Here is a 27683-nt window from a genome sequence, read left to right as displayed (position 1 = left end):
CAGAATGGTGTATGTAATAAAACCAGTGTGTCATCATGAAATTGGATTTTTATGTATTTATTTATTTCTGCTTCTTACCTCCCTGCACAACAGGGTCCTAGTGTGGGTTGCAACGCTAACATATTACAATCTTAAAATATAAAAATATAAAAAAGAGTTATAGCCATAAAAGAAGTCTAAAAACAATTAAAAACAATTCCATATTTAAAATAATACAAACATTTAAAAACAATTTCACTTACAAAGGCAGTTAAAAATAGTTCCAGTTTAAAACTCTTTCTGATTTAAAGCCATGAAAATCAGAGAAACGTAAGAACTGGGTCATAATAATAAATCATCACACTTCCTCTGTTTATATAGCAGCAGTAATGTATTGTCTAGTCAGAAAGAGGAAAGTGGCATGCATGTACTTCCTAGTCTAAGGGTGTGCTGTCTCTCCAGGGACCTGTTCTCCAGAGGTTTGGATGAGGGGTTTTGGGACTGGGAAGCAGCCTAAAAAACATGCCAATTGTACCTTTTTTAAAAAAGTGCTTATTTGATTTCATTTTTACAGCTTTAAAAAAAATATTAATTTTCTGTACGCCACCTTGAGCGTTACATAATGGAAAGGCAGGACAGAATGTCTGTATTCTTGTCTGCACTCTCCCACTTTAGTCTTGTAGAAGGGTTATGATAATCAGTAGCCATAGAAAGAGGAGCAAAATGGTGCAGATGAATTATTGCCAATGCGCAAATTGTTCTTTTAAGGCAGCCTTTCCCAACCCTGGGACCCCAGGTAATGCTGGACTACGTCTCCCATCAGCCTCAGCCAGCGTGGGCCGATTTGTCAAGGATGATGGGAATTGAAGTCTAATGAACTGGGAAATAAAAACAAACATAAGTCATTGCTAAACAAATCTGAGGGGGCAATCCTCCGGGTATAGGGCAGTATATAAATTCAATAAATAATAATAATAGTCCAATGAGTACTGGACAAACTCAGTAGCTACACAATGTAGAGCAATGGTTGGAAGATGAAAAATGGAATTGTGAGGTGGTGGCGGGAAAACAAGTATTGCTTGGAGGTAGGATTCCCATATTTCAAAAAGTGAAAATTCAGGCAAGTTGTTGAACTTTTATTTTTAATTTTTTTTTGGCGGCGGGGGTGGGGGGTGGGACTTGTTTTTTTTTTGCAAAATCTCCAAAGAAAATGAAGTTTTTAACCTATTTTTAAATGCAAATTGCCAAAAAACAACATTTCCAATATGGGCTGCCAAAGACCCCGGGTTTCCCCGGACATTTCAGATGCTTTTAGGAACGAGGATGCACTGCAATATTTTGTTGCAGTTCTCACTTGCCCTGTTCTCACCATAAAAATCCTGGTAACCTAGTGACTTAATCAAAACACATATTTACTGTAGTACAGTTAGGAAAAAAATCCATGTCAAATGAAGCTGAAATATGTACAAATCCTTTGCCTGTGCAAAGGCCCCTCTTGCCTCTCCCCACAGTGTGAAACAATTAAATCGGAAGTCTTTAATTAACTACAATTGCCCATTTTAGTTGAACCAAGGTTACCTGCTCCTGCCAACCTAGCAGTTCAAAGCACATCAAAGTGCAAGTAGAGAAATAGGTACCGCTCCGGCGGGAAGGTAAATGGCTTTTCCGTGCGCTGCTCTGGTTTGCCAGAAGCGGCTTAGTCATGCTGGCCACATGACCCGGAAGCTGTACACCGGCTCCCTCGGCCAATAAAGCGAGTTGAGCGCCGCAACCCCAGAGTTGGCCACGACTGGACCTAATGGTCAGGGGTCCCTTTACCTTTACCTTACCAGGTTCAAAGCAAGCCAGGCTTTTAAACCATGGTTTGAAGTAGATTTAAGATCTTGGTTTGTTAGGGTTGCCATATTTCAAAAAGTAAAAACCAGGACACCCCAAAATTGTTGAGCTTTTTAAAGGAAAAACCAGAAGTTGTTGAGACAAAGCGTTACCTTTCAGAACTTCCCCCAGGACACCAATTCTGCCTTTGACATTCCGGTAATATGGCAGCCCTAGGTTTTTTCTTATTAAGACATGATTGTTTGAACCAGGCCTATATATGAGGCCTTTAGATTTATGCATTTACCTTCATAAATGTGCTTGCTATGATCTTCAAGTTGTTTGCTTACATGGTCCTGAGGCTGTAATCCAGATTTGTTAGCTTGAATCAACAATTTCATTTGGAGGTGGTTTATATAAGCAGGGGATACACGAATGATTTTGCCCCTGTTCCTACTTGCTTCTGTTCTGGAGTTTGCTTCTTGCGAATTGTGAGTAAGAATGTAGTGCAGAAGTTATTTTTAGGGAAAACGTTGGATCTGCTGGAAATAAAGAGGGGTTATCAGTAACAGCCTGGAAGCTCTCCCCCGTATACATCCAAAGGGCTGAGCTATAAGCATAGGACACCATCTTGATGCATTGGTCCACTTGAGATGTAATGCTGAACCATGGCTTAGGGCTACATGAGCAAAAAATGGTCTCAAGCAATGGGCAGACGGAGTAGTAAATTTGTGGTCTCTCTGCTGGACCACTCCTCAAGCTCCTGTTGCTGCCCATATGATGCTACTGCAGGGTTCTCCTCCTCCACCCTGCATTATTCTTAGAGCAGGATGAGGGAGGGCCAAGAATTCTAGTCACTGTGGCAAAGTAGTGGTGGTACAGGCAGTCTCCTAGCCACCTTGCCCAGGATGTCTCACTCTGATGGAGGACCACTGATGCCTGAAGCAATGTACACCTGATGTTAGAAGACCAAAGTTACATTTCCCAGAACTGTTTACAAATTCGCAGGGAACTTTGGGAACTGTAAGGGGACTAGAGAGAGGTCTTCCAACAACTCTCAGAACCTTTAATAAACTACAGCTTCCTGAATACTTTGGGCAAAGCTTTGACTGTTCTAAGTGGTATCACAGTGCTTCAAATTTATGGTATGAATGTGGCCATGGATTCTCTTCATGTCTTTTAGGATGAGAACTTACAGCAAAGTTCTTATTTTAAAAAAGGGAGAGAGTGGCAGAACATGTGTTTTCCATGCAGAAGGCCTCAAGTTCAACCCTTGGCATTGCCAGCTATGTTTGGGGCAGATGGGGGGGGGACATATTTCCCTCCCTTCCCTTGGCCTGGCCCTCACATCCTCTCCAGCAGTGATGTGGGGCGGTGGAGGAGGAATTGGTTGGCACAATTCACCTCCCCCCCCCAATGCCCCATCTAGAAATGTGGTTGCCCATCTCCACAAGGACAGCTGGCTACATGGCTGGTTAGGGAGAATCCCTTTCTGAAACCCCAGATAAATGCTGCCAGTCAGTGCAGATAATACAGTGGTACCTCAGATTAAGTACTTAATTCGTTCCGGAGGTCCATTCTTAACCTGAAACTGTTCTTAACCTAAAGCACCACTTTAGCTAATGGGGCCTCCTGCTGCTGCTGCGCCGCCGGAGCACAATTTCTGTTCTCATCCTGAAGCAAAGTTCTTAACCTGAAGCACTATTTCTGAGTCTGTAACCTGAAGTGTATGTAACCCGAGGTACCACTGTACTGAGCTAGATAGATTAGTAGTTTGACTCAATATAAGGCAGTTTTCCACGTTCAATTAAACTGTATGCTGTTTACAAGGGAAGAGTGACTCCAAAATTAACATAATTAATTATGCTCGTTGTAAACAATTGAAACAGACAGAAACCAAAGTTAGACCATATATTTTATGTAAGGAAATCATTTGAATTTTAATAGTCTACCATATATTGCAGCTGCTTAAATGTATCAGTGCTGGTATTGAAGAAAGGGCAAAGGAATATTATCAATCAGCACAGCTGTTAGCATTAAAGTATTGATAATATATATTTGATTTAATATTGGGGTTGATAATCATTGCATATAGTCAAGGGGCAGCTTCCAGCACATTGGGCTGAATCCAGACATATGGGGTGGTATTCAACAAAGTTTTACTCACTGGTTGAAAGTAATAGACCTAACTTAGTCATGCTCATTAATTTCAATGGGTATACTCTGAGTAAAATTTACCACCTATAGACATCAGGATGTTGCCTTCTTCTCCTTCACTCTGCAGCCCTCAAAATCTGTTCTGGAGAGTTGGGTGACCCACTAGAGCAGATTTTTGGGGTACACAGGGGCTATAAGAGGGAGGGAATGTGAAATCCTGCTGCATGAATGGCGCTGCACTTGCTCAATGTTGGATTCTTCCTTTACCTACCAGGCAATCATATTTTTCATTTTTATATAAATCAAAAAGTATTTATTGAGAGCATCTCCTTTCAAGCTGATAAAAAGAATATAATGGGGGAAAGTCAGTTTTCTTGGGCACATGTCTCATATGAATTTATTTTATACTTCGGTCAAATCCTGAAAATGGGCCAGCCTTCTGATTAGTAGTAGGAGCAATGTCAGAAGGTTTTCCTAGAATAACTTTTGTTACCAAAGTTTGCAGCGTAATAAGAATACTTCCTTACCTTAACTGTCAAGAAACATGGGTTTACCTTCAATCATCCTTGCACTTAGGGTCTGCAAAAATGAGAGCAAAATCCAGCTTTCTCCTTGCGGAAGGGGATTCATATATGGTTGGTGTTCTTTTGGAGTAATAAGACTTTGCAACCAAAACAGTGGAAGATATATGTCAGATGGCTCTCCAATAACATTAAGGCTGCTGATATATGGGATATTGAAGGCAGATTAAGTTGTTAATGTATATTAGTATATTCTTAATTTCCTTTTAATTGAAAAAGACATATTGACTTTAATTAGAACCATTTCACAGGAACTGTCAATTAGCACATGTCAAACTAGTTAATTCAGAACAGAATTCTTTTAATTAGGGTCTGCTTTCCTTTAACTGTGGGGCCAATGAAATCAGCCTTTCCCTATCAAGATTTTAAATGTCTCTAAGACATACAATACAAGTGTAGTGTCTTATCTATTATTAGAAGCCCATATGGACAACATTAAAATGATGATGCTGGCATTGTTCATAAAGCATAAATTGAAGCTTCCATTATAACTGGGCTTCCCCCCTCCTTTTTTTTCCTTTTTGGAGCAGGGGAGAAAGAATAAAATAAAGTCAGAAGGCTTTAAACAAAGACTATTCCAAATATAAGGCTCTATCTTACTATAGAAATGCATGACTGTGTGAGATAGAAGATATTTATACTGACTATGTCTGCTCATATAAATGAGTTCAAACAGCCTAAGGCATGTGAAATTGTCCAAGCAGCGAAGCAGTAAATTGAACCCCAATCAAGTAGAGAAACACACCCAGCACCTTCTTTTGGGAAGATGCACACATATCCGCAATAACTGCATTATATTCATTTATTTCCAGGATATATATGCTGCCTCTCAGGTCATGTTCTCCAAGGGTGACTCTCCTACATGATTTAAAACATTATATAAAGGTAAAGGGACCCCTGACCATTAGGTCCAGTCGTGACCAACTCTGGGGTTGCGTGCTCATATCGCTCTATAGGCCGAGGGAGCTGGCGTTTGTCCACAGACAGCTTCCGGGTCATGTGACCAGCATGACTAAGCTGCTTCTGGTGAACAAGAGCAGCGCACGGAAACGGTGTTTACCTTCCCATCCGGAGCGGTTCCTATTTATCTACTTGCACTTTGATGTGCTTTCGAACTGCTAGGTTGGCAGGAGCAAGGACCGAGCAACAGGAGCTCACCGTGTCGCAGGGATTTGAACCGCCGACCTTCTGATCGGCAAGCCCAAGAGGCTCAGTGGTTTAACCCACAGCGCCACCCACTAATACAGCTGTCTGAAATAGTTTCTAGCAGGGGTAGCCAATGTGCTGCCCTTCAGATGTTGGTGACTACAGCTTCCACCATTTGTGACCTTTGGCCATGCTGGCGGGAGCTGATGGGAGCTATAGTCCAAAAGAGTGTTATTTTTCTAGAAAAAGAGGCGCCCACCTGAACTCACCATGAATGCCTCCCTCTTTCTCTTATAATAGCAATGGCGCCCACGTGACAGGTTCTGGAACTGAGTTCCAGCTGAAACAAAACCCTGGTCCAAAACATCTGGAGGGCACTGTGGGCCAGATTCAGGTAACAGGTGTCACTAGCAGAAGCCCACACAATGTCTTCCAGTAGCGCAATGAGGTTTTCCCCATCTCATCCCCCTGCACTCTTGCCCGTATGAGAGAGAGAGAGAGAGAGAGAGAAAGAAAGAAAGAAAGAAAGAAAGAGAGAGAGAGAGAGAGAGAGAGAGAGAGAGAGAGAGAGAGAGAGACAACCCCCAACATCCCCAAATGGCAGCACTTTGTCCCTGGATCGAAGGCAAGTCAATCAACTTTGGGTTTTACTTTTTGAAATATGGCAACCCTCCCAGAACCGTACATGTAGGGAGGAGAGGGAAGATTGTTCTAATGGACAAACAGAAATGCTTGCACTGGTGGAGCGCTACATGGAATTCCTCCCAAATTTGGGAGGGACTTCCACAAGCAGAGGGACACCACCAAAAAAAGGACTTGTGCCCATCTATCTAATTTATCTTGCTGGCAGGCCTGTGAACAGAGCCTAAGGCCTGGGCAGGTTCCTGTAGTTGCAGGTAGTCCTTCAAATAACCTGTCCCAAAACAGATTGCATGCAGAAGTTTAACAACTATTGCTGTTATGCAGATGGAAAATCCTTATAAAATGATGCCGTGTTCCTTTGAAACCTGGGGGTTTATGCATATGTAACTGAAGATGGTGTTGCAGGGAAGTAGGTGTTGGATTACAGCTTCAGTCTTTCCCATTGAAATGAACGGAAGTTAAAAATCCCAAACTTTGACATTGTTCTCAAAATAAAATAACAAAAAATGCAGAAAGAATTAACAAGAAATCCACACTTAGTTTTATCAAATGAAGCTTAGTTTTAATGTTTTCCTGACCTATATCAAGTAAGGATTAGAGAGATTAGAGAGAGGAATACTTATTAGCTGAACTGTGGATTCCAAAGAGGATTACCTTGTAAGATATTGTATGTATCTTGGTACATTGTTTAACATATTATGGGACCGATTAACTGAACAATAACACCAGTATCATTTACCAAGAAAGAGTCTATGATAATATCCAAGTCTTTTGTACGCATGTTTGAGTGCTTAACATTTATGGACTATGAATCATTCTTTACTAAGTCAGTAACTAGGGTATTCACAATGTAAAAAGTCTAAATGAACTATTGATCAGGTTGCTAAGCATGTTGCATTTTTCCAAGTGACCAAGCATTTTGACTTTTATGTAATAGTTTCTGTGAAGTACAATTACTGATTTCCTCAAAATATGAGTTTACATGATGTGATTAAACTTTTGCATAGTAGCCTCTTAAAGTGCATAAAATGAATTCTACTCAAGCAAGAAATTTCAAGAGATCACTTCTACTGAATATTGCTATGTGTTGCTTTCTGTTCTGTATGAGGGATGGCACAACACACATTCCCACCCTAAGTATGTTTACATCGCATCCATCTAAATGCAATGAGACATTTTCAGGTAAATATGCTTAGGACTGCTGCCATAACTGCATTAACAGCCACAATCCTATACATGTCTACTCAGAAGTAAGCCTTACTGAGTTAAATGGGGCTTATTTCTAGGTAAGGGAAGTGAACAGAAGGGAGTACGCCCCATGGAATTTAGAAGGATTTATTCCTAACATGTTTAGGATTTTAGTGCATTGTTTTCCATATCACTTTTACATTTTATAATGAAGCGTCATAAACCTTTACTTAGAATCTTAAATGCTTTAAGATAGATCTGCTTATAGAAACATTTTAATTTAACATGCTGAATTGCATGATTCAATATCTCTTATGCCTTAGCTGTAATCCTTAAATATGCAGCGTTTCTTTAACCATATTAGTGATTTTGAAAAGTAACTAACAAATCTCCATGATTGTTTTGTGAAATGTGGAGAAGAACCATTCCCACCCCCCACAGACACTTATTCCAGGGTGTTGCAAGAGTAAACTCCACTTTGAATTAAGTACCAGGTGCCTGAGATCAATTTCAATCTAGCACTCAGAACACAGAGGCAGCAGTTGTTGGGTAAACTTTGGTCCACTAAAACTTTGTGCAGATGTACCCAGCCCAACATTTTAATAATTAAGTTTTCATACAGCACTGTCCTGAAGTGTTTGGAGTTTCACAAACATTAATTTAGCTATCCTTCCAACAACTTAGACATGTACCTTTTATTCTTATGTTAGATCTGTACTGGGAATTGACAAATATGGCTTCTCTTAATAAAGGTGTACCTAGGCTCCCTTGCGTCCCTCGCAAGCAGCTGTATCAGCACTCCCCATCCACTGTACCCTTGAAAAGGAGATGTATTTCCTTCCCTGTCCCTTCGCCTGGCTGCCCAGAACAGCGGAGCAGCAGCTCAGGGAGTGCACAGATGGACGAGTGGGTTCCTAGCCGCTCCGAGCCAAAGTGGAGAGGTGTGATTTTTTGTGCCCCCACAGGCCTGCACCCTTGGCAGGGGGCCAACCCAATCAACCCCTAGGTGTGCCCTTGCTTGCCTGTGACCAGCCAGAAAGCTTATTGAAGAGTTGAGATTTGAATCAGGACCACCACAGCTCATTCTCTTAACCAGTTTAGCTCCCAGTTGTCTTGTGTTCCCTGAATCCCTAAGGTCAATGCAAGCTAATTCCACACCTTTGCACATATTTGCAAATACGTACTTTTATGTAATTGATATGAGTACATGGTCAGTCTAGCAACTCCTATTTATCATATTGATTAAGCGAACACATGCTGTCTCAATAGCAGGGCTAGAATGCATTTGTCTCATTGAACGTTTCCATGTATTCATAACTAAGTAGCCGCTGCCATTTACATGTGTACACACCTCTAATGACTGTGCAATGAGCTCTGATTAAAATAAAATTTGAGATGCACTGATAGCTCAATGTCTTTACAAAGCTTCAATTGCACTTGAACTGGAGCGCAATTTTCACAATAATCTGCGCCACATCTTCCCTCTCCTTTGGGCTTCTTGATCTTCTCTACCAATTCTAACTTTTCTGCCAACTTTGGTTCATGAAAAGTTGACCCTTGAGGCATAACCATTTGAAAAATTGTGTTGAAATGCTACAAGATGCAATGGATTTCACCCCCATATGATATCAGTTTCCTGAAGAGGCTCTTAATAAAAATTGCATTTTTGCTAAGTGATTGGTCACATGAATCATGTACTGGCCGTGTATTGTTCATGAATCAAATTGAGAGCCATTTAAAAATGACTAGGCATTAGGGAAACCTAATAGCTTTTTAACAGATTATTTAAATGACTGGAGTGATGATTTCCAATCATTTTTATCCAAACAGCAGAGCTGCAGAAAGCTGGGGTGGAATTCTCTTCAGAAAGAAAGTAACTTCCCCATTAAATTCCTTTGTTGCTGGATTTAAAGTTTTGCAGAGAAAAAAGAAGGAATTTCTCAGATATATATTCATATTTTGGCACCTGGAGCTTAGAAGTGTAATAGTTTGACCAAACCCAGATGAAAGAAATGGTGGCTTGAGGGATTCATTCCACTCTGAATCATAGCCAATAAAGCAGGAAAGTACTTTCTGAACCAGGACTTCATGCAGATTGTCCAGTTCAGAGACAGGTTTTTAAGACATCTCTGGCCTAACAATCTGGTATGTTGCCATGCATTTTGAGAGTGGTTTGACAGCATTCCAGCAACATATGTAGCTTTAATGGGAATTCTTTCATGCTGATCAGTAACTCTTCTAACACTTTGATTTATGGTATGTCAGTACTGCAAATACAGATGTTTGCATTGCACAATGATGGTTACACTCATGGACAACTCCTTGAATTTTTGCTCATATTAATTCCAATCCAATTTTGTTAATGATTACCTGATCTTTAATTACTCCCTTAATGTTCAGTGTGTTTTAGAATTAATATTGGTAACTTGCAGCCCAGTCCTATGCATGATTATTGGAAATAGGTTTCCTAAGCTCAGTGGGAATACTGCCATGAAAGTTTATATGGTAGTGCAACTGACATTTAACAATTTCCAAGAGTAGCTGTAGGAAGCATGACATTATGTGACCAAATAGACAATAAACCGCAAGACTTGACTACCTTATCCAAATCGTACTTTGTAAAGCTGGATCTTCCTTTCATTCCCGGATCAAGAAATCCACTGGACAGTGCTCTTGGAGCAGGCTGATCATGTAAATATGATTTGGATATATGTGTGCAAATATGCCTGGCAAATATGGCAGTGTGGCCATTGCACCATACACTCTATGGCATTTGCTAGAAAGAAAGCATTAAATTCAAGACTGCACTGGACTTAGTGTCATCATGGTAGCCAAATGTCTGTGAGAATGTTGTACAGAAATGCTGTTGGTGAGTCTTGACACGTCTCCACTTGCATCCGCATTGTACCCTTAATTATTCTCGTGCAACACTGCTGGGTTTGGTTGGGAATTCTACGACAGAACAATTTGTAACAATAGCAGTATTAATCATTGTTGCTGGCTAGTGCTAGTCCTGGAGTTGCATCTAGCAGCAGAATGCCAAAAAGCTGTGTCACCAACACAGCATGATATAGGACTGTAGCCCAATTTCAGATGATCTGGTAAGTGTGTGCTAGAATCATAGATTCATAGATTCGTAGAAGGCCTTAATTCAAATTCAGATATCAGTTTTGCATTCCTGTTACCTTTGTTATGAGGAACATGTCTGAAAGCGTTAACGGATCCCATTTATCACTCTTTTTGCATGGAAAACTCAAAGGAAAGCACCAGTTTTAGCTAAATAATTTCCAGCAGGTATAACTAATCTCTAGAGCTAGATTTTCCTAATGTTAATAGCAAGTGTCATGCTGCTGTTTGGGGGCACCTTTCAAGAGTCATTGATAAGCGATTTCCTTTTTTGCATCACCAGCAACAATAGTTCTGTTAGGAAAACAATTGAGACACTTTGATTTGGCACACTGGAAGCATGTGATGTGCAATCTGTAGATGCTAAATCTAAAATTTGCCAATAACTTCCTTGCTCTCCTGGTCATCAGTGGCACACCTTGGGGTCTCAAATTTCAGTAGTGCCCTGTGCAATGCCAAAATTTAGTGCCCCCACCTCTCATGTTCCATTCTAAAGCACAGTTGTGACACCCTCAAGGCTCCATCCCAGTGCAGCCGAACTGGTTGTGCTCCCCTAATTCCACCTCTGTGGTCATTTTGCCCCCTGCTACAGGAATGTTGGGGCACACAGAAGTAATACAAACTTTAGGTATGAGCAGGTGATGCCTAGTACCTCACCCCATTGCACCGTTTCAAACATGCTATTGATGTCAGTTCATGGTGCTTGCCCAGCATGTCGAAGGACTGTAGAACTGATGGCATATATCCTTTGTACAGTGATTTGAATAAAAAGGAGGGCTATTTGCGTACATTGGCCACAGTCCAGTTAAATGGTCTTCTGCCCATTGGGAGCAAGCATACTTGAATCTGTATCTGATTGCAGCTGTTGCTATCTATGTCAGCCTATATTGGACCAATAGTTCTCACATCTACACATGTATACTTAATATATTTGTGGCTCTTATTGCACTTTTGAAATTGCAGCTGGGATCTGAGAAGAGCTGGTGTAACACATATAGGACTTTTGGTTCACATGATGGTCTTGGTATAATTAATCCTCAGGATTCTTACTACTCATTGTAAAACAATGAAACAACCCCCCCAAACACAGTTTAAAGATTTCAAAACATATATTTTAAGGAGGTTACAAATCAGCACATTGTATTTTGCGGCAACGTCATAAAAATAAGCTAACATGATAACATCTAATGAGGTAAATGTTGCATGCAGATGTCTGCTTGCCTATTATCCTATAAAATGATTGTATATTTTATTTTTATGAGAAATTTCGCTGTAAACATTTAAGTAAAAACATTCATTTTGTTAAAAGTATAAACACAATAAGAGTGTAGTATATGAAAACCCTCTTTTAAAACCTGGTTTTTAATGCTTGAATAGTGGTTTTAAAATAACTAGCAGTGAAGATTTTAGCTGTTCTCACTTCTCATAAGTGATATTCTGTGATCAGAATTGCATCTCCTTGCATGATACAAAACAGCGGGGTTTTATTTGCCTTTCTTTCTTGGCACTTTGACCACCAGTTTTACTTTTATTGTGGTGTGCTAGAGCCAACCCTCATATTCTCAAGTAAATACAAAGAGCAAAGGAAAGGAAAGGAAAGGAAAGAGGACATATAATTTTTGTTGTCGCTGTTGTCATTGAGATTTTCATGGTGTCTATGCACATTGGGCACCATTTCATTTTTATTGCGCTGCACTGATAGGAGTGTCACATACCATTAAGTTAATACCAAGTAAGTGAAAAAGAAGTAGAAAAGCAAAACTGATTTCGCTCCCTTCTACTATTACGGTTGTTGGACATTTGTGCATTTAATGTATACAACCTTTATGGGGAGGAAGGCTCAGCACCTCATAAAGAGTCTATGTTGGTTTATTTTGGTTGTGTTTCTCCATAAGCAAGCACAAGTACTTGCTATCCATGGGATGAAATTACTGGAGAGTTTATGAACAATTTGCAGATCTGAGGCGTATTTTATCCAGCTCTGTTCAGACAAAAATATCCCAGTCTATTTGAAATAGTATAGTTAGTCTGCACATCTGTCATAGGAGCCAGTTCTGACGATTGTTTTCATACCTGGGGAAAGTGAGAGCTTCCCAACCTCTTTCCAGATATATGTATAGTCAGATGGACAGTAATAATTGGCCGTAGTCAGTGCTTTATTTCTAAAAAAATGTTTAGGGGTACCCTCATTTTCCTACTCATATTGAAATACTGCCCCTCTCAATGAGGCCAAACTTAGATTCACAAAATGTTTAGGGGTATACATCCCCCTCCATTCCCCCAGAAAAAAGCACTAGCCATAATGTATATTAGAAGTCCAGTTTCTCTTGAAGCATCCTCCTTCTTTAACATGTTTAAATTATTCACAAATCCATAGCCCAGTTCAAACATTGTTTAGTGGGGCAGAACTGAATTGTGCTTATGGGGGCTGCCCCTTAGTGCATTTACCATCACTTTTGAACAGAGTCAACATGCATACAACTTGTACATGGACAGACTTTTACACAACTCAAGTTGTGCTGAGTATGCATGGGGAAGAGAGCACGTGCAATTCTGCTCTCCCTGTCAAATGTTGGGTCAACAGGGATATGTTGTCTAAGCAGGGATCATGCTTCTGTGACTTTACCAGAAGCCTTTGTTGCTAGCTTTGAATACCCAGAACACTGAACATCCCCTGAACTGACAGTGTGGAATATCCATGCTATGCAAAACATGCAGATGTGGACTACATAATCTCTTGATTTTTATCTCCAGGTTAATATCCGAAAATGTTCACCAGAATTTTCAGAGGGAGAAACCTAAGTGTATGGCACACATACAAAAATGGAAATCATGCAATATATTACAGCTTTTGGGGTGAGGTCAGAACTGGGGATTAAACAGCCTCCTCCAATACTCTGTCAGGCTCTTGCTGTCAGGGTGGAAGTGAGGGTGGACAAGTAATTGTGTGCTTTTCCATCCTTTTCTCATTGCTATTCCTCCTCCCCCATTGGAAAAAAACCAGGAGGGAAATAAACTATGCCAGCACCAAGGCTGGCACCATTTAATTCCTGGTATCATTCAATTACCCATGTAGTTTGTTTAGTTCTTATATGGAATGGCGGCAGAAAAATGACTTGAGCCGGCCATGTGTGCATGCCTGTTGAACCCATTGCAAAACAGATAGATATATGTACACAATCATGCTGTTTTAATCCACTGATTCTTATATAAATATTGAACATTTGGTAGATTCTTATATAAATATGACACAATGTATCTCAGTATAGGAAGTGTTGCAAATTAGATCATAAACAAATTTAATTTAGCTGGCATTTACATATTTATACAGGCTGTGTGTTTGAGGCTTAGAAAAACTGACTTTTTCTAGTTGGAACCATAAGCTACTTGAGTACAAGAACAAAAATCAGCTTTCAAAATGTTAGGTATTTTTTTTTTAAAGGAAGTGGTTATATCCACTCCTAAGGACAAAATCATTAACTGCTATGCCTGGGCTTTTCCATGTAATGAGCATCTCTTTGAAACAACAACCCCCCAAAATCCCTAGCGCAAGACCACACGATGGCTGCTATGTTTTGAACCATCAGTCATTCTCTTGAATTTAGAATTGATGTCACCTGCTTGTTTATTCTCTTTCCTTATTCACCTTAGGGAGAGGAGGGAGAAGATGAGATAGTGCTAGCTAGAATGGGCAGAATAAGATTTCTTCTGGAAAGGAATTCTGGATTTGGAATACTGTGATAAAAATTAAATAACCGCAAAAGAAGATTCTCATTGATTCATCATAAAACAGAGAAGAGCCCTTCTAGAACCAAAGGACCATCTAGATGGAAACAAAGGACCATCTAGATGGAAGCAAAGACCATCTAGTCCAGCAGCATCCTGCTCATCATGGTGGAAAACCAGAAATTTCTTAGAAACCCAAAAGCAGGATATGAAGGTACCACTCTCCCTTTTTTTGTCTGAATCTTAGTGGTGGTTATTCTGAGACATATTGCCTCCGAACATAGAAGTTCCATTTAGCTGTCATAGCTAAGAGCTTAGCACCAGTTATCACTTCTAGATCATTTTCTGAGAAAATGCCTTTTACATAACAAAGTAGGAGCACCTTAGGTTCCAAAGCTATATGGCATCCTAACATATCTTTTCTGGTAGCTAGTATGGCTTTCCAACTTTTCCTTTCCAATACTAATTTGCACTTTTAGATTTCCATTTATGGTTAACAAAACATTGATGACATGAAAGACTGTTATTAATATACATTTTAGCAAATCGTCCTCAGCTTTTAAAGAACAGGATTGGGTTTTTTTTTTAAAAAAAACAACCTCTAATAAGTTTTTAGGAAAATAGACACAACAACAGAAGTTGAAGACAGCATGCCATCCTGGCATTCTGACCTCCCTTTGGGTTTCCTCTTTTGTGGCTTTAAGTGAGACCGATATTACTTGTCTAGAAACTTCCTGTGTTTCAGACTGCTTTCATTAATAATGTCATGAATCCCCTTGTGAAACTGAGAGAAAAAGCTTGCAACTGAACATGGTCTTGAACCAAACCAAGTATTTTCCTTTATATTAGTCAGAACAGAAAATATGATTCATATTGGATTCCTTTTATTTTATGTGGTTAACTTTAATCACGCATTAATTCATATGGTTATACCACATTCCCCTGCTCCTAAATTTACTAATAAGATACAAAGTTTGAACACTACACATTTTGTCAGTAGGGTTTTTTAAACTTATTGTAATAAAGGGAATAATACCTGTGATCTACAAACATTCCATAAATTTGCAGCTAAAGTTGATATTGCTTATTTTTTTTTCATCAAAACAAACCCTTCTACTACCAAATCATGACTTTGGGGGGAAATTACCAGATGTCTTCACTATGTGCCAACTGGGGGCATGAGAGAGAGAGAGAGCGATTCACCCCATCTGTATCTTGCAGTAAGAGTGAGTATCCAAGAGATAATCAGATTCAACAGCCCTGGCCATACTTTTTAAAGGAGGAAGTTTCAGAGACCTCCAAGTTCAATGCTGGGCAGATCATATTTTGGCAAGTTATATTTTAAACATATTTGGGTCAGGTCCTGGGTTTTATACTCCTCATGTGGCAGGAAGTGATGGTGGCCGATCTTAAAAGAAAATTATAGGAGCAAAAGCTGTTTTTGAAAACTGCCATACTGCTGACAGTTACGGTGGACATTTACTTCAATCTTGTTAAACATATTAATTGAGCTTCCACCGGAAGCTGTGCTTTAAAGTGGCTTACTGTTTCTTTTAAAAGAAATATTTCACCAAAGACTTAACTCCATGTAGGCTATAGTTACCATTCAATTTATAATTTCATTTATCCCAAACGTGCAGAGACTGTCCTTCACACAGCTTAAGGAAGCTTGAAGCAGCATCTGCAGAGATACGTTTATTGTGAAACTGTAAAAGTCCTGAGCACTGCTCATTGAGCTCAGACAAACAGCTGAAAATACAGCCTGCCTTTGCAAACTTCAGTGTATGACATGGAGAGCTGGCAGACTGCCTGGTTTCTACTTAAAGGATTGTCATTCAGGGAAAAATAAATTTCTCTAACTAGACAAAAGTCAATGTTTTCATGTTTTACTGCAATCAGACTGATACGGCTGATAATTTAGTCTCAACACTTATAATATCTGCGGCTAATCAGTTACCTCAATCAATCATAACTACAAGATTCCTCTATTTTTTGAGTCTGTATAAATATGACTAAGATGTTTAACATTTCAGATCCCCCTCCCACTAATATTTTATGACATTTTATTGAGCAACAGAGAGCTTTTGCATGTATTAGCAGATCCATTTGGAAACTGCCTTTTTTAAATACAAAATTACAACAAGCCTGAATGTAATCAGAAGTGCAAACCTTTCTTTTAACATTCCATTCCATTCTATTTTAATTTTATGTATATCTTCTAGTCTGTTCGCCTGTCAAGGAGATGTGGAAATGTGCTGGCATTCCAGCTGAAGACATCATTATGAGTGAGAAAATGCTCAAGGCCTTTTTTCAAAGTGGGTGCTGAAAGAGGCGCTTTCCTTCTTTGACTCCAGGGGATGTTGATAGCTACCCCGCCAGACAGGTATTGTGGGGTCAGAGGTTAGCAATGGTGTGTGTGTGTGTGTGTGTGTGTGTGTGTGTGTGTGTGCATGCTTGTGTGTACCCTCAGGATTTTATTGGAAGACAGGTAAGCAAATTTAATAAATATATTAATAAGGATGCGCCACACAGAAGGAAGACATTGACAACAAAGGAAAAGCAACCTGCAAAGAGTGAATGAATTCTGGGCAGCCCAGCGCTTGGCAGAAGTGATTTTAATATCTGACAGGTTGAGTTCCCTAATCTTTGCTATTGATATTGACGGGAAGCTTCATATGGTTTTAGAGATTTGTATCTATTAAGACATGCTGCGGTGTTCCTACAACATGGGAACAAGTTTGCTGGAGATCACTGTTCTTCTTTCTCTGTGATAAAAATTGATATGAACTGTTTTAAACTGCTAGCAGATAATTACTCTGAACACTCAATAAGGAAAGCTATATCTTTAGAGCCTTCCTTTATCTTAAAAAAAAAAAAAAATCCACTCCCCCCCTCTTTTGTTTCTTTGATTACTTGGAGCCTTGTAATCAAACTAAGCTTAGTTTCAGGACCCTTGGGGCAGTATCTCTTAGTTCCCTGTCAAGCTGCGTTGCAAAACAATCAATCTTGCTCTTGCACTCTCTTGGCGGAAGTGCCAGGACACGAAGAGTGCAATGCTTTGCTCTTGCCGTGAAGCCTCAATGACAAAAGTTTTTATAAGAAGCTGACTGTATTTAGGGTTATGAATATGCAATGACTCTCATTAGTATTGAAGCACAGGAGCAGGGGCTGACATCCCCCCGCCACTTTGAGCTGCTGCAGAATTGTCTAATGAATTGTCTTGCTCTTTCCCTTGCACAGGCTTTTTCTGTTGTGGCTCCCAGTTCCAAGGGGAGTTGCCCAGTTTGAGAATACTATTGACTGCAGAAATTAATTGCCAAGAACTGCTCTTGATTTTGCTAAACAATCTTGAGACAGTGTTCAAATTGTCAAAACAGAAAGCCATTCAACTCTACATGGGATAAAATCAACACGAGGGAGGGGACCTATGTGCCAATTAATGTGGACACACACTTTGTCCATGTGCACATATGTATCGTACCAAATGTTGCATGTGCGTCTACGATAACACATGCATGAACATGCCAGGATGCAAGACTGAAACTGGGTCAAACCAAGTCATAGATATCTGACATTCTATTGGTTTGGCACTTTGTCTTCTCAGTAGAACAAAGAGGGATGACTGAAGGATCTCAGAATGAAAGCTATTCACATAGCACAAAGCTATTTTGTGAATCTTTTAGGACTCTTTCTCACACTCCCTTGCTTTCCATCAGAGCCCCCACCAAACATCTTGTGGTTCATGCATACACCGTCTACCATGAATGCGATGCTGATAATAATGTTTCCAGTAACAGATTAAGATATCCATCTGGAGGCGTAGTATATGCTGATAAACATGCTTGCCTACATGTCTCTGCCAGATAAATTAAATTCTGTCCATGTTATAGTTCACTCTTTAAAAACAACAACAACACCATAAAGGGAATTTGGTGCTCCTTTGCAAATTGCAAAAGGTAGGAATGAACGGAATCTGATAAGCTCTTTCAAAGAGGCATAAGTAGGCTGAAAAGAGCTACATATAGATAGCTACATACACTTAGTTCATTTAATTTATATTAAAAGCAGCTTCACCGAAAGGAGAAAAAAGTTGTTAATGTTTGATCCATTTTGGGGGACGCTGACCACCTCCACCTGTGTCCAGATTCATGTTTCCATCTTCTGTGGAATCTCTCTCTATAGGAGTACAGTGTAAGAATAAATGCAGTTCTGACAAAAGTGGCGCAAGTATCATACATCAAACACTTGTTACCTCTCTTGGCCTTAGTGATTGCACATGACTAAGAACAAGTCAGTGATAAAATCTGAAGAAAGATGAAACCAATCTGGGCCTTTCTAAAGACCATCAATCACTCTGTGCAACCATGATATTATTAGCTCAAGTAAGCCTTGTTCTCCCATTTAATGGACATCATAAACCCCCCATCCTCTTCCTATCCTGAGACCAATGCTACCATGGGAAATCATTTTTATGGGCAATATCTTAGTAGGGAACCAATCAGATCTAATCACATAACAAGCTACTGAATTATTCAACATTCTCCCTAAATTTGCATTCTAGCTCTTCTTTACTGTCAGCCCATACTTCTAAAAATATGTGGATTTTATTTTTTAAAAAACAGCCCGCAATATTATATTAAGAAGTCAATGCTATGTGAGGATTTAAAAAATAATAATAATCTGTGCATCTTCTGGTTATCATTGGTTTCTACTGATTTCTACCACATGTGAATTGCCATTTAAGAATATTTCATTCTTGTTTTTTTTGCCCTTCAAAATTACATCGCCACTAAATCCTAACCACTCCCAGCTGTAAAAACAGCAGGCCCAAGGACAGAAAAAGTGAAACAATGGTTTTGGAAAACATAAAATGTTTGACTGTACTAAGCAAATAATAACTGGTACATCTCATCGATGTTGTTACGAACTCTGGAATTGTATTATATGAAAATATTTCAGTTTTAATTGCAAATCTGGATAGAGATGATTTGGGGTCTGTAATTAGCACATAAATTCCAGAATTTGTGACTGCTGTGAAAACACGCAGTATTTATGGAATGATTATTTAAATATAATTCAGTGTTTCTTGCTTTCAGCAAATACTGCAAAATCTGATTTAATAAAGAGAAAATGGTTAGTTCATGGATTTCTAATATCACACCATCAGCTCATTCCACCTACTACAGATTTCAATCTGTGTTGTTTGGAACTTTGTTTCCATTGCAAAGTTTCTGTACCGGCATAAAAAGTAGAAATGCATGTCTGTAAAAAGATTAAGAGTGTGGCAGTGCTGTAAATGTTGTACATGTGCAAAGCCATAACAGGAATTCAAGGGATGGGTCTCTGTCATGCACCCGCCAATCCCATAATTAACTGTTTAAAAGAGAACCTCTATTACTCCAGTCAGATAATTGGCTCTCACCCATCAGTGGCAACTGGTTTTTCAGGGCTACCTGAAACTGCCAGGTACTCTCTGGGATCAGAGTCTGGATGAAAGTAGCATACCGTCAACATGCTGAGATAAAGTAGGTCATCCTATCCTGAATGTGATGAGCAGTGGCGTAGCGTGGGTTGTCAGCACCCGGGGCAAGGCAAGTAATTTGCACCCCCTAACCCGTGGATTTGTGCCCCCTAACCCGTGGATTTGCGCCCCCTAACCCTAACCCCCAGATGTTGCGCCTGGTGCGCCCGGCCCCCCCTGCACCCCCCACGCTACGCCACTGGTGATGAGTGGTATATCCCTTATGCCCTCTCCCACACTTCATTACATATTTGTACTTGTGTGTAAAGTTTTGCACACTTTGCACACCTGTCATGATTTTCAAGAAATTAGTTATGAACTGACACTAGAATCAGAGCATTTACTTCATGGAACAATGCTTTGATTGTATATTGGAAGTTTTCTTGTTTTTGTTTTAAATAAATAAAAGCCAACATGTACATTCAGGTCTGAACTAAATGATATGGCTGCTCTTTTCAGAACCATTGGTTGGATCCAGACCAAGGCTGCGATCCTAAAACCGCTTGCCTGGGAGTAAGCCCCATAGAATTCAATGAAATTTATTGTACTTAGTTCTCATTTTAATTAATAGGATGTTTAGCTTTAATCCAATTTCAATGGGATCAATGTGCAATTAAGTTATTCCTCATCCAACTCCATATTTTTGGGCAACATGCCTATTACATTTTCCCATAGGCCACCTTCTCTTTTCACATATTGGGACAGGTACACGTATGGGCATGCTGTCTCTTCTTCACATATGTCACTGTATAAAGAAGTTGGCGATTTTGCTGCTTCAACTGAGCAGCTGATTGATACTTTATACATGATTTCCCCACACAGCATGAAACATGCCAGCCATTTGTATTTCATAGCAAAATGTACACAATTGTAAATCTATCAATAAAGTATAAACTACAAAGAATTCTGAAAGTTTGAAAGCACCAGATATATGCAAGGGTATGTAAGATCACCATCTTTCGGGAGTACCAAAATTACCGTGTTTTTCGTCTATAAGACGCCCCCATGTATAAGACAACCCCTATTTTGGGGGACTCAGATTTAAGAAAATAGGGGGAGATAGCCCAGAGTATAAGACGCCCCCTAATTTTTGACATTATTTTTAAGGGGAAAAAACCTAGTCTTATACACAGAAAAATACGGTATATGGAATCAGCATCAATGAGGCCTATTACATAGCATACCAGTGATATCATAGATTGTTTCATTCCATTTCTTAGCTGAGCATGGAGGACCACTGGATGTGTGAACAGGCATACAGAAAGTGAGCATGTCAGGGAGAAGAGAGAACAATCTCCTGAAATGAAACTTTTCTACATGCAGTCTTCCCCTCCTCCAAGAGTGGAACATTCAGACATGCAATACCCATACTCTACCCACCCATGCTTGTATACTTGCTACCTGAAGTGAGAGTCCAGGGAAAAGTTTTAGCATTTGAATGTGTTGATTGAATAAACTGTCCCGCACACTGGCTCCCAGAAGCATTTGCTGCAGGACTGCATTACTCATCGCTCAGCACTTTGAGAAACAGGTGGCTACATCTTAGGAAATGACATCCTTTCTTTTTGTCCCTCTGATGTTCAGTGCAAGGGCACACCATCCAGCCCTGCTGTCAATTTCGAATTTAGACGTGAATTGTGATATTGATGTCATGGTGCACATGCTTTGAGAAAGTAGTTATGAAGAATAATAGAGAGATTCAGTGGGAAGCCACTGAAAGCTGTAATTTAAGGTTCCAGAAACCTCAGTGTTACGATTACCATTAAAATTTACAGTGACAGAAGCCCAATTACATATGGTTATTTTCTTTTCTTAAATCAAACCATATTTCTGCCGTACATGAAAGATTCATTTCCTCCTACCAATCACTGTCACGGGAACCTATCTTTGTAGCTTCTGGTGTCAGAAGAGATGGGTTAGCCTTATCCCTCTGACAATGAAAGGATCAATGGGGGTAGCAAAGCTGGGAGCCTCTTTGGAGCCAGCAGAGGAGTCTGATTTGCATGATAATCAGCAGTGGATCCGCTCAGTGCAAGCCTCCACACTTAGCAAAGTGCAGCTCAAACTTTAATAGCAGCAGTGAAACCGAAGGGAAGTGGGAGCTTTGACGAGAACTCCAGAAAAGCTGGCAGGTAAACCTGAAAAGTCTAGTGAAACAGCTCCAGCAGCAGCTCTAATGACCAGGCAGGATAAAAGAGGCTGGAGATACTCTTTGAAAAAGGCTGCCAGCTCAGGCCCATTTGTTTGTTCAGTTGAATTGGGTTAGCTTAACCAACTGACTGACCAACACATTTATTATAATTAATATTGTTGGTTAGTATATCATTTCCATCTATCTTTTGAGGGATATCTATTTACACAGAATTGCAGCTTCTTCTGCCTGGGGCTGATGCAGTTCTACACATGCAATATTCCTTGGTGAGTTAATCTGTGGATCCAGTGACATGCGGGTCTCATTTATTCTGTATGTATCCTCCTCTTTCTCCCAGGAGCCTGCTAGTTTCAGTGGCACTGCCCTCCCCCCCCCCATATCCTCTTCACAACAAACCTATAAAAAAGTAGATCAGGTGGAGGTATCTAGAATGGCTTATGGCCAGCCAATGAGCATCATGGATGAAGAAGAATTTTAAACTATTCTTACACTTTGGGTTGCATTCAGCTATGTCACTGCGTAAGTGGAATGACCCCTGCTCATACAACTGAGCCTTCTCTTCCCCTCCTCCTGCCACACCCCCTGCACCTCCCCAATCTGCTCTGGGTTTTTCCCCAGTGCCCCAGAACAGATTTTGACACAGCATGGGGGATGCCCAGGGGAGGGAGAGGATGTTCCTCTGGCTACTTAGGGGTGTGGCATATAGAGGAAAGGCAATGTGATGAATCATAGAAAAAGGCACATTAATATAGAAGCTCATTATAGAAGGGATGATTGAGCTTTTCCAAACAAATGATTCTCAGCATCTGGCTACTGTAGTGCAATCTAGATGAGTCTTTCCTTTAAGGATTTAGGACCACAGGGGTGGAACAGTTGTGCCCCAAATCTCCTAATGTTTAGGATACAACTGCTCCCCTCCTGTGGTCAGTTTCCAGTTCAGCCACCATTTTCACACTTCTTTCCATTTCATTCCTATTTCTCTACTGCTATAGTCTCAGATATAATTCAAAAGTCTGGCTTGGAGTCTAAGTACCTTTTCTAATCTGCTACATCATAGTCAAGAAAATGCTTACTGATCCAAACACGACTGAGGTCCCTGCACCCCAAAATCTCACTTGAGGGGCTGTGAGAAAAGAGCAAAGACTTGTTCTTTGCTTCCCCCAAGAGCAGGAATGTAATTCTAGATGTTGTTGGACTACAGTTCCCATTGTCCCTGACCATTGCCATGATGGCTGGGGCTGATGGGAGTTGTAGTCCAAAACATCTGGAGGGCAACAGACTCATGATAGTTTATGTAGAATATATCAAAGAAGATTAAGCGAGCATAAAGCTTATCAACAGGCCAATTAAGATCCAAATGTACTGTAGCTCTATAGCTAATGCTAGGAAGTACATAACTAGCAACTCTCCTGCCACCATTACACCTAGACTCAAGAGTCCAGAACCCCCTCACAGTTCATTTGGCAGCTGTTCCCTTATAAAGGCTCCTAGGTGGAAGAGGGTAGGACATGGCAGGTGGAAGCAGCTGTGCCTTGATGGCAAACAGTCTTCCCTCCCTTGCTTCAAGTGGTATGAGTAGCACTTGTTGAAACGCTAAAGGGCAGAGGCAAAGTTGGTTATATCAAGAATAACATAAGCCAAAGCCAATGAACTGCTATTAGATCCTGTAGTCTTATAGGTGTTGCTGGGCTCCATCTTCTATCAGCCATAGCCAGCATAACCAACTGTCAGGCATGATGGAAGCTGTAGTCCAACAACAACTGAAGGACCATAGGTTTTCCACCCTTCATATATATATATATATATATATATATATATATATATATATATATATGATTTTATTTTTTCATATAAATATATCATTAAAGTCCCCAGAGCAAGATGAATGCTGCGTGAACTCAGAAGGCACACACAAGTAGCAGAACGATGCTCTGTCATTGCCCTTTGATTTTTCCATAAAGTGAATGGAATTCTAATTAAGTGCATGGTGGAGTTCATGCACCCTCATGTTGACTGCTCAAATTCTGTGCAAAGCTATAATGTGTATACGAGCCATAGGTGAGGATAAACAGGAATATTTACAGAGGTCAATTCCTGAAGTCACTTTGTGACTTATGTAAAATCTATTTTTTTTTAACTTCAGTGTGGAAAGCTCATATCTTTACAGACAGCAGTATTATGAACAATAAAACAGTCCTAACAACCAAACAGCACCTGTAAATGAACGACATTTACACAGTTCTTTTGAACTCAAGCTTAGATGCTATCAATCTTATAAAGCACAGAGCCGTTAATTCAATGTTTAACTAACCTTACTTTCATCTTCTCATAGTCTTTCCTTGTGCTAGTCTATTCATTGTGTAGTAAATAATAAAAACTACTGAGCAATGACTACAACCCATCTTCCCCATAATGACATGTTTATGGGGTTTGTCAAAACTCATAATCTGAGTTGCCTGGACGGAATGACTTGAGGAGGAGGTGGGGTGCAGGCACTCATGTCACACGAAATAAATGCCTGATGGTTGCTTTCCAACAGAAGAACTGTGAGCCTTGTGGAAACTTTCACCGAGGCTGTTTCTCTGGAGGCAGGAAGAACACCCTCAAGTGAAAAACAGAAACATTTGCAGCGGTCAGATCACACCTCCTTCTATGCTAAAGGCATCAAAGTTCCATAATAACTAGGAAATGTTTTTTTAAGAGCCAAAAAGTATTTGGGACAAGATTTTTGGATTCATCCTGGCAGTAGACTTGAAAGAACTCCACACCAGCTGTTTCCTGTTGTTTCGAAGCACAGGGTCTGATACTAGCCTTTACTCATCTACATAGCTAATAAGTGTGGACTATGTAGTCCATGTGGCTGGTTTCCCACATAATCTGCATGAAAGTTTCAAAGGAAGAGGTATCTTCCTTTACCTGGGTTGTCTTCCATCATTTCAGTTGTATGCTACTCTGCTGTCCAAACGGCAGAGTGAAAGGTACTTTGGACAGGCTACCAAATTATTATGGTTATATATTACATTTTAATCTTACTGATCCTCCAAAAAGCTCAAGGTGAGATCTTTATTGATACAACAACCTTTTCCATAATAAACTGTTGTTGCTGTTTCACAGGTGAGATTCAGATGCAGACCAGGTTGAGCAGTTAAAGTGGATTTGGCACACTTGAGCTTCCATAATCGGCTTCCAATTTTGGAGGGGCTTTTTGTGGTAAGGAAAGTGATGGGAAATGCATTGGAAAGCATAAAATAGAAATGGCTTGATGTGAAGCCATATAACATGTGCCACCCAACCCCCCGGGTCAAATACAAATGAATGCTCAGTAAACACTTGATCAAGAAGAGTTTTCACTAAACAGGTCATCTGGAAGCAACCCAAGTGCCAGGCAAGCATGCTGAGGAAGTGAAATCTGGAGAAGGATCTCTGAATATTATCTTAATCTATGGGCAGGTTTCTGCTGGAGATGGTGGTCCTCAGCTAGCACTTTGGAAAAAAGCTAGGTGCTAGTAAAAAGTTTTTAAAACCTTGTCATGATATGTTCACAGTCGTCAGATCCAGTAAACAATCTGAACAATCTGGCCATGGCAACCAGTATCAGTTGTAGCTTCCAGATGCTGTTCAAGGCTGGCCCCACACCCAACCCAAGAGTGGAAATGGCAGGTAAGGGGTTCACAAGATCCCAGCACGTTGTCTCATTCAGGATTTAATGACAGGGTTCTGCACCATTTAAAGTTTCTGTGTGGTTTTCAATGCCAGTCCCTCACAGAGAGTGTTGTTAGATGTAGAGGAATTAAAAGTACCAGGCATGTTTTTCATTTCCCCTGTATCAATGACACATCTGAAGCCACAGTAACTGTAATCCTATTAAATTAAACATATGTATTACATGTACAGTTGAAAATTCTTATGTTTGATTTTATTAAATGTTCAGCACTGGATTTAAGCCCCATTCCCATAAATTAATGGGAGTTGGGGCTGTCAACTTAATAAATTATTTTAATCAATTAACTGTCTGGCTTTTAAGTGATTGTTCCAAACTCTCAGAGAAGGTGCTCTTGTGAGGTTCCTGAAGGAAGATCAAGTACAATTTCAAATGATCTGCTAGCTTTGGATGACAACCAGAAGCAAAAATGATCTTTAAGACCTTCAGATTTGGCAAAGGGAGGCAGCTTATTTCAGCAATTGCATGTGAACTCAGGCACACATCCTACTGAATGCAGCAGGGTTTACTACCATGTAAGTAGGAATGAAGCTGAATGTTGGAAAATTCAGGCAAATAAAGGAAAGGGCTTCTTAATGCAATTCATAGTCAAACAATGGAACTCACTCCCACAAGAGATACGGATGGCCATCAACTTGGATGATTTCAAAAGAGGATTAGATAGATTGATGGAGGATGAGGCTATCAATGGCTGCTAGACATGATGACCATTATCTGCCTTCATGGCTGGAGGCAGGAATGCATCTGAATACCTGTTGCTGGCCACTGCAGTAAGGTAGAGTGGTCTTGTGCTCAGGTTCTCCTAACAGGTTTCCCACAGGCATCTAGTTGGCCACTGCGAGAACACAATGCTGGACTAGGTAGGCCATTAGCCTGATTCAAAAGCTCTTATGTTCTTAAGTGGGTACAGAATTGCAGTGTTAGGATGCAGTTCTCTACTCCAGGGCTGTGGAAACTGTGGCCCTCCGTATGTTGTTGGACTACAATTGCCATCACCCCAACCATTGGCCATGCTGGCTGGGGCTGATGTGAGCCTGAGCCCAACAATATCTGGAGGACCACAAGTTCACCATTCCTGCAATATTCACCTTCATGGGAGCACCAAACTCAATGGGACTTACTTCTGTAGAATTGTATAAACTTTCAGTTACACAACTTTCTTCAAATGTCCTGAATCCTGGATTATTATAATTATTATTATTTGTAGATTAGTGACATTTTAAACTGTCATTAAAGGTTTAGTTGATTATGTGATGATTAATTGAGGAAAATCTAAGCCTGAAGTGCTTCAGTATTTTAGCTTCGCAGGCCATGTGGAATAATATTGGGCGGCTGGAGGGGGAGTGGGGCTGGTGGAGGCAGGGAAAGGTGGAGGAGAAATGCAATTTCCTTTCCCCTACTCCAGAAAACTCATCATAACTTGAAGGAAGTCAAGCAAGTCAGCATTTTACACCAGCCACCAACGTTGACATGACAGGCATGGAATTTTCATACCTACAGAATTGCTGAGGAAATCCTCCCTAGCAAAAAGTTGTGTGTGTCTCTCTCTGCGCCCCCCCTTTCCATGAGGAGAATTGTATAAAGCAATTGATGGGTAGGCAAGGCTTGAAATGAACACATTTGAAACAAAGTCCCCAAAGCAATGTGGACTGTGGACTGCACCACCCCTTCCCTACCCCATGGATGTTTTAAAAACCGGATTGATAGGGTTTGTCCTGTGCTACCGATGACCAAGATTTGATCCATAACGGTTGGCAGCTTTGTGAGCAATGGGAACAGATTTTTTTTTTTAAACTTTAACTCTAGCCATTGAATCTGAAGAGTAATTGCCACCCTGGAAAGGTAATTACATATGCTATTGTTTATACACATAATAGGCCCTGGAATGCATGTTCTGCAGATAGAAAAAAGAAAATCCTGCTTTCACAT

At 40.2% G+C, this 27683-nt stretch overlaps 1 protein-coding gene across 2 annotated transcripts in view; it reads left to right on the top strand.

Annotated features, from left to right (window-relative positions):
- Positions 1 to 26037, top strand: part of LOC310744962 (uncharacterized protein) — a gene marked incomplete at its 5' end in the record, with an annotated part of 87831 nt that extends 61794 nt beyond the window's left edge. For both annotated transcript variants that reach the window (XM_083577093.1, XM_083577094.1), the window contains 4 exons: positions 14286 to 14574; positions 15511 to 15586; positions 16583 to 16743; positions 24573 to 26037. The remainder of the gene's footprint in view (positions 1 to 14285; positions 14575 to 15510; positions 15587 to 16582; positions 16744 to 24572) is intronic.
- Between the last annotated feature and the right edge of the window lie 1646 nt (positions 26038 to 27683).

The sequence above is a fragment of the Podarcis filfolensis genome (assembly GCF_964270895.1).
Source record: "Podarcis filfolensis genome assembly, chromosome: 11".
Classification (NCBI taxonomy): domain Eukaryota; kingdom Metazoa; phylum Chordata; class Lepidosauria; order Squamata; family Lacertidae; genus Podarcis; species Podarcis filfolensis.
Note: the sequence above shows the minus strand (reverse complement) of the source record. Positions and strands in the feature narration are given on the sequence as shown.